This window comes from Mirounga leonina, unplaced genomic scaffold (assembly GCF_011800145.1).
Source record: "Mirounga leonina isolate KUSES-001 unplaced genomic scaffold, KU_Mleo_1.0 Mir_127, whole genome shotgun sequence".
Classification (NCBI taxonomy): domain Eukaryota; kingdom Metazoa; phylum Chordata; class Mammalia; order Carnivora; family Phocidae; genus Mirounga; species Mirounga leonina.
Window position 1 is genome coordinate 2,895,966 of NW_023270316.1, and position 7,747 is coordinate 2,903,712.

Genomic DNA, 7,747 nt, shown 5'->3' on the forward strand with positions numbered 1-7,747 from the left:
CTCAGGATGTTGACCATCTTCATGCATTTTTTTGGCCATCAGCATCTCCTCTTCTTTGAAGTATCTATGAAGTTTTGCTCATTTAAAACATTGTTTCTTTTCATACTGTTGAGTTTTGAAAGTTCTTTGATATTCTGCTTACAAGTAACCTGCTAGATAAGTGATTTGCAAATTCATCTTCTTAACAGTATCTTGAACCGAGCTAGACTTTTTCATGTTGACGGTTCCCAGTTTATCAGTATCTTTTCTGTGCAACATGCTTTTGGTATTATGTTTAAGAACTTTTTGATTACCCCTTGGTCACAAAGATTTTTCTCCTCTTTTTTTTTTTTTTTTAAGATTTTATTTATTTATTTGACAGAGAGAGACACAGCAAGAGAAGAGGGAACACAAGCAGGGGGAGTGAGAGAGGGAGAAACAGGCTTCCCGTGGAGCAGGGATCCCGATGGGGGGCTCGATTCCCAGGACCCTAGGATCATGACCTGAGCCGAAGGCAGATGCTTAACAACTGAGCCACCCAGCCGCCCCTCTCCTGTTTTCTTTTAAAAGCTTTATGGTTTTACTGACTACATTTAGATCTGTGATCCATTTTTAAATTTTTTCAATTGATGAAATTCACACAGCTTGAAACTCACCACCATACAGTCAACAATTCAGTGGCATTTAGTACATTTACAATGTGAGTTAACTTCATCTATTTCCCAAAGGAGATGTATTTTCATCATCCCAAATCCAGAGCCCATTCAGCAGTGACTCCCAACCCCGGGCCACCCCTGGTCTGCTTTTTGACTGGATTTTCCTACTCTGGACTTCATGCAATGGGGTAATTCAGCAGGTGACTGCTCTGATTTCTCCCATCCGGCCTAATGTTTCTGACGTTCATCCACACTGGAGTACCTGTCAGTACTTAATTTTTATGGCTGAAGTTTTTCCGTTGGATGGATACACACAGTTTGCTTATCCGCTGGGTGTTTGGGCTGCTGGGACTTCTGGCTTCTGTGAATAGTACCGCTCTGAACATGTGTGCACGTGCACTTAAGTCCCTGCTCTCACTTCTTTGGAGTATGTATCGAGGAGTGGCATTGATGAGTCCTATGGGTACTCTAACTTTTTGAGGAGACATCATATTATTTTCCGCAGAAGCTGGACCATTCTCCACCCCCACCAACAATATGCCACGTCTCCGATCTCACATCCTCCCCAGCCCTTACTATATTCTGGGTCTTGTTACAGACATTCTCCTGGGTGTGAGGTGGTATCTCACTGTGGTTTTGATTTGCATTTCCCTAATTCCTAATCATGTTGTGCATCTTTTCATGTGCTTATTGACCATTTATGTATCTTCTTTGAAGAAAGAGATTCAAGTCCTTTGCCCATTGAAAAAAAAATTTTTTTGGTAAGTGTTCTTTGCTCTGTATACTAGACCCCTCTCGCATACATGATTTCCAAATATATTCTTCCATCCTGTGGGTTGTATTTTTACTTTCTTGATAATGTCCTTTGATGCACAAAGTTTTTACCATTTTGATTATTTACAATTTATGTATTTTTCTTTTGTTGCTCATGCTCGTGTCATATCAAAGAATGCATTGCCAAATCCAAGGCTATGAACATTTCCCCATATGTTCTGTAAGCATTTTATGATTTTAGCTCTTATATTAGGTCATTGGTCCACTTTGAGTTAATTTTTGTACACGGCATGAGGTTGGGGACCAACTCCACTCTTTTGCATGTGTATATCCAGTTGTCTTACACCACTTATTAAAGAAACTATCTTTTCCTCATTGGATAGTCTTGACACTTTCGTCAAAAATCATTTGGCCATAGATACATGTGTTCTATGATCCATTTTGACTTATTTTTTAAGTGACATGTAAGTTTTATTTTTTTTTAAGATTTTATTTATTTATTTGACAGAGAGAGACACAGCGAGAGAGGGAACACAAACGGGGGGAGTGGGAGAGGGAGAAGCAGGCTTCCCGCGGAGCAGGGAGCCCGATGCGGGGCTCGACCCTAGGACCCTGGGATCATGACCTGAACTGAAGGCAGATGCCCAACGACTGAGCCACCCAGGCGCCCGACATAGATATCCAATTGTTCAGTTATTGAAAAAGGCTACCATTTCTTCATTTAATTGATTTTACATCTTTATCAAAAGTAATTGCCAATGCTTTGTGTGTGGCCCTATTTCTTGGACTCTGTTTTGTTTCATTGATCTCTGTGACTGCCTTCATCAAGGCAGTGATTAAGCTTTAATTGATTACATTTAACTTTAAAGCAAAGCTTGATTAATTTAGCTTTTTTTTTTTAAACTTTTTTTTTTTTTTTTAAGATTTTATTTATTTGCGAGAGAGAGAATGAGAGACAGAGAGCATGAGAGGGAGGAGGGTCAGAGGTAGAGGCAGACCCCCTGCCGAGCAGGGAGCCAGATGTGGGACTCGATCCCGGGACTCCAGGATCATGACCTGAGCCGAAGGCAGTCGCCCAACCAAGTGAGCCACCCAGGCGCCCCTTGATTAATTTAGCTTTAAAGTGAGTCTTCAACATTAGTTGGTGTGATTCCTCCTACTTTGTGCTTCCTTTTCAAAATTGTTTTAGCTAGTCTAATTTCTTTGCTTTTCTATATAAATTTGAGATTTGGCTATGGGAAAATCCTTTTGGGATTTTGATTGGAATTTTATTAAATCTCTTCATCTATTTGGGAAGAATTATCAATTTTACTATACCAAATCTTACATTTCAACAACACTGTATGCCTTTTCATTGATTTAGATCTTTGTTGATGTTTTAATTATCATTTTATAGTTTTAAGCATACAGATTGTGTCCATTTTGGTTAGATTTGTGCCTGTGTATTTATTTTTTAGAGCCATTGTAAGTAGAATTATTTTTAAATTTTTGTTTTCTAATTGTAAATACCTAATGTATACAAATATGATTGATTTTTTGGTGTATATTGATTTGGATCCTGTGACATTCCCAAGTTTACTTCATAGTTCCAGGACGATTTTTTATAGCCTTGTCAGGATTTTCTACACAGACCATCATGTTTTCTATGAGTGGGGATAGTTCTGTTCTTTCCTTTCCAAACTCTAGTCCCCACTTTGTTTTTTTCCTTGCTTTTTTGCCCTGGCTAGCACTTCAGCTCAATGTTGAATAGGAGTGGTAAGCATGGATGTACTTCCCTTGTTTTTGACCCTAAGGAAAAAAGCATTTAGTCTTTCACCATTGAGTATAATATTAACTGTAGGTTTTTATAGAGATGCCTTTATACTTGAGAGTTTTTATCATGAGTGGATGTTAAATTTTGTCAAATGCTTTTTCTACACTAACTGTTATGGTTATGGGATGTTTTTTCTTTAGACTGTTAATACTGTAGATAGCAGTGATGATCAAAGGTTGGGCCAGTCTCACATTTCCAGGACACAGAACACTTGGTCTTGGTGTACTAAATCCTCAGCCATTTCAATCATTACTCCCCTATAAATAATGTGTTGTTCTCTGGCTACTTTTAAGATTTCTCATTGTCTTCAATTTTCGTATTACTGATTATGACATGTCTTGGCATGGATTGGGTTCTTAGAACCTTTTGAACCTGTGGATTTGGGCGCCTGGGTGGCTCAGTTGGTTAAGCGACTGCCTTCGGCTCAGGTCATGATCCCGGAGTCCCGGGATCGAGTCCCGCATCGGGCTCCCTGCTCGGCGGGGAGCCTGCTTCTCCCTCTGACCCTCCCCCCTCTCATGTGCTCTCTGTCTCTCTCATTCTCTCTGTCTCAAATAAATAAATAAAAAATCTTTAAAAAAAAAAAAGAACCTGTGGATTTATATCTTTCTCCAGTGGGAAATAGCGCTATTTTTGGTAGGACATTGATCTGGTCAGGTTCAAGATCCCAGGTTCCAGCTTAGCTCCCATGGTCTGTGGTTCCAGGGTCAGGTCTGTTTCTGCAGTGCCACTCAGATCTGTCCTGCATGAACGCCACCCTGTGCCTCTTGGGGTGTGGGTGGTGTGGTCGGTTCTCAGTGTTGTTGGCATGCTCCTTAGAGTCAGAGCTTTGTCTGCACAGAACCAAGATGAGTCCAAGCATTTATACACAACTTTGCAGGCTTCTTGTCGAGACCTATCCTCCTTGTGACCTCCCCATTACTTTCCAGTTTTCGGAGGTTCCTCTTTCTGATCGTTTGTCTAAAAAACAATGGTCTTTACTTGCCTCACTCTGTGCACACGTCCTGTGACCATAGCCATACGTGGGCTGAAGGAGCAAAGGAGAAATATAATCAACTCCCCCACTGGTTTGGTGGTCTGTCTAGACCCGGTTTGCTTCACCAGTCTGTCTGCCACTCTTCCTCTGATAGCTGCTGCCTGGTGGGACAGACAGGCCAGGGTGTGTGTCCGCAGACTTGCCTGGAATGAGGATCGGCACGACTGCTGTTCAGAAGTGCGGAGCGCTAGTTTTGAGGGGGGTGAGTATGATGGTGACAGAAGAGGAACAAATGATTTGACTTGGCTTGATTTTAACATTTTTCCACTCTCATTTCTAGTGCTTGAATGCATTGTAAGTCATTGATTTCGTTAATTATTACACAGGGGCTTTTCTGTGTTAATAGATATGGGCCAGCTCTTCCCAGACACTTCTTGGGTATAACTAACCGTGCTTTCAGTAATATCCACTGGCTTATACTCATTTGGGGACCATCATCTTCACATGAGACCTCTCACGTCCTAGGGCTCAGATGCTGGGTTTGTCCTCCATAATGTGTGTTTGATCCAAGAGTCATTCTGTTGTAGTCATGGAACTAGACAGATATGAGTTCAGATTCTACAAACTCATGACCTTGGGCAGGTATATAACCTCTCAGAGATCTGCATAATCTACGTCATGTTATTTTGTAGAATCATAGACTGGGAGGAATTCATAGGAAAAGGAAAAACGTGTTTTGCTGCATTCATCCATCCATCCTTCCACTCATCCTTCCTTCTATCTGTCCATGCATCCATCCTTCCACTTCTACATCATTCATATACTGTGTGCTTACTGTTTCCTAGCTACCAGGTTAGGAACAGGATAAATAGACATGAATAATAGCTGTTAAAAAATCATTCTGGAAGAAGCCTGTAACTGTTCAGGTATGTAAAATGATGTTATAGATCTAAAAACTATAGTCATGGGCATGGCATGAGGGTCAGATGACAAATGGGCATCATGAGAGTTGCCTTCTTGAGAATGTGCATTGAAGATGAAGTGAGAGATGAGAGTAAATGAGAAATGTGTCCAGGGAAATGCAGACGGGGATCTTCCCTCATCCTATCCCCGAGTGAGGCCTGGGCACAGTGTCATAGCATACCCTCCTGCCTTGAGGAGTGCAGGCCAGAGCCCATCTCCTCCCTCTCTCTGCATCTTCCTCTCACACATTTGTCTAAATCATTTTGAGGACACTTCTAGGTTCAATATCATTTCCACTTGGATGACAATTTTCCCTAAGCTTAATCCCCACAATGTGAAAAACACTGTTTCCTTAGATCTAAGATGATCACTCAGCAGAATGAAGGTGCTTCCTGGAGCCACTTTTAGGTATTTGGGATTTTGTGAACATCCTACCCTTTAGAGGTAGGATCCAGCCAGCCTCTTCAACCCTTGTTATTCTAGATCTGAGATGTTTTCAAGGTGCAGTGTAAGAAGTGCCTCATCCTTCCCACCATGTGAGTTATGTCTGTCTGATTCCACTCTGTCCCCTGTGGGTTTCACAAATGGAAATGATGCGTCCCATGGAGGTAACCAAACATTTATTTAGCACCCCTACTCTCCACGTCCTCTCCTGATCCCCCCGGAGGAAACAAAACAGTACAACCCATCTCCCCTTACGAGTTCAGATCACTGGAAGGTAAGCTCTGGTGCAGGAAATAGTCAATAATGCGGGCCCTGAAGGATGGCAAGTGAACTTTCAGCCTTCGAGCCCCTCCTCTCTCACTTGCAAACCACACCGGCTCACCCCAGAGATCTGAGACTATCTCGTAAAGATATGGAGGGAAAAATATTTCCGAAGCCTAACTTTCGGAATACACATTTTCTTGTTTATGGGCCATCTTTCTTGGGGCTGCCCTAAGGGGCTTCCCCTCCTGCCCTGGCCACGGCTTCTCCCAGCTCTCCGGGTATAGACACAGGGTCCACTGCTGCACTTAAAGCTTTGCATTTATCACTCGCCATCCACCCAGCTCTTCTCAGAACGATTTTAAAAAAAAAATTTTTTTTTTATTTGAGAGAGAGAGAGAGAGAGCCAGAGAGAGAGCACGAGTGGGAGACGGGGAGAGGGAGAAGCAGACTCCCTGCTGAGCAGGGAGCCCGATGCGGGACTTGATCCCGGGACTCCAGGATCATGACCTGAGCCGAAGGCAGCCGCTTAACCGACTGAGCCACCCAGGCGCCCATGATTTTTGAAATGATTCTGATCCCAGGACCTTTTCCTCTTGGGTCCATCACCGAACTGTCTCTAGGTTGTCCTTATACCTTGGCGCAGGTGGACACCTGCCCCTGGAGGTGGCACGGATAGAGGACGCCCCCGGGTTCCTCCCTGAGCTCTGCTCCCAGCATGCGGCCACGCCCACTCAGCGTCCTGCAGCCCCCTGCTCGCCTCCTGGTCAGCCAGCCTCAAGGGCACGTTTCCCTGCTACTCAAGTATTTCACATTTATTTGTAATTTATTGGTTAAAAACTGAACATTTTCTCTCCAGGTGGGGCCCCGGGGTGCAGCCTGACCGGCAGCAGCGCCCGCGCCTGCGGCTGGGGGACAGGGTCACCCTGACACAGCCCCCCAGCTGGCTGGCCGCCCCTGCCTGCCGCCCCGCCCGAGCTGTGCGCCGGGGGTTGGGCCTGGCGCGGCGGAATCGTCCCACGCTCCGTGTGGCGCGTGTTTCCTCTCCTTGACGCCCGTTCGGGCTCCCTGCGCTCCCGACCCCTCTCCTGGCCGCAAGAGCGCGTTCCCAGGACGGCGCCTCCGCCTCCGGGCTGCCTGCCGCCCCAGCACCCGCCGGCCTCCCCCCCGCCCCGGCCGAGCCCCCGGGGGCCGCGCTGAGTCGCCGGACCCGAGGCACCCAGCTGCCGGCGGGGGGAGCCTTTCCTCGGCTTCGCCTCCGAAGCGCCCCCGCAGCTGCCCGCGGAGACCCGGCCCTGCGCTCGGTTCGGCGCCCCTCCCGCCCGGCCCGCCGGCCCTCCCGGCTTGCGCGGAGCGCGGCACTTCGCCGCGGCATTTCCTCCCCTTGCTGCCCGGGCGGGCTGCCCGCCAAGGTACCCGGGCGCCGGGCCTTCAGGGACGCGGACTTCTCTGACGCGCCTGGGAAAGGCTGCGGCGGCTCGGGGAGCGGCCTGTGCGCGCAGCGCGGGCTGCCCACGCGGGGACGTGCCCCGTGCCAACCGCAGGCGCCGCCCGGCCCTGCTCCCGGGGGTGGGGGGCCGGGCCCAGGGGTCCGCTCCCCTCTGCGGGGCTCCCCCCGGGCCCAGGGGTCCGCTCCCCTCTGCGGGGCTCCCCCCGGGGCCAGGGGTCCGCTCCCCTCTGCGGGGCTCCTCCCGGGCCCAGGGGTCCGCTCCCCTCTATGGAGCTGCTCCCGGGGGCCCAGGGGTCCGCTCCCCTCTGCGGGGCTCCTCCCGGGGCCCAGGGGTCCGCTCCCCTCTATGGAGCTGCTCCCGGGGGCCCAGGGGTCCGCTCCCCTCTGCGGGACTCCTCCCGGGCCCAGGGGTCCGCTCCCCTCTATGCAGT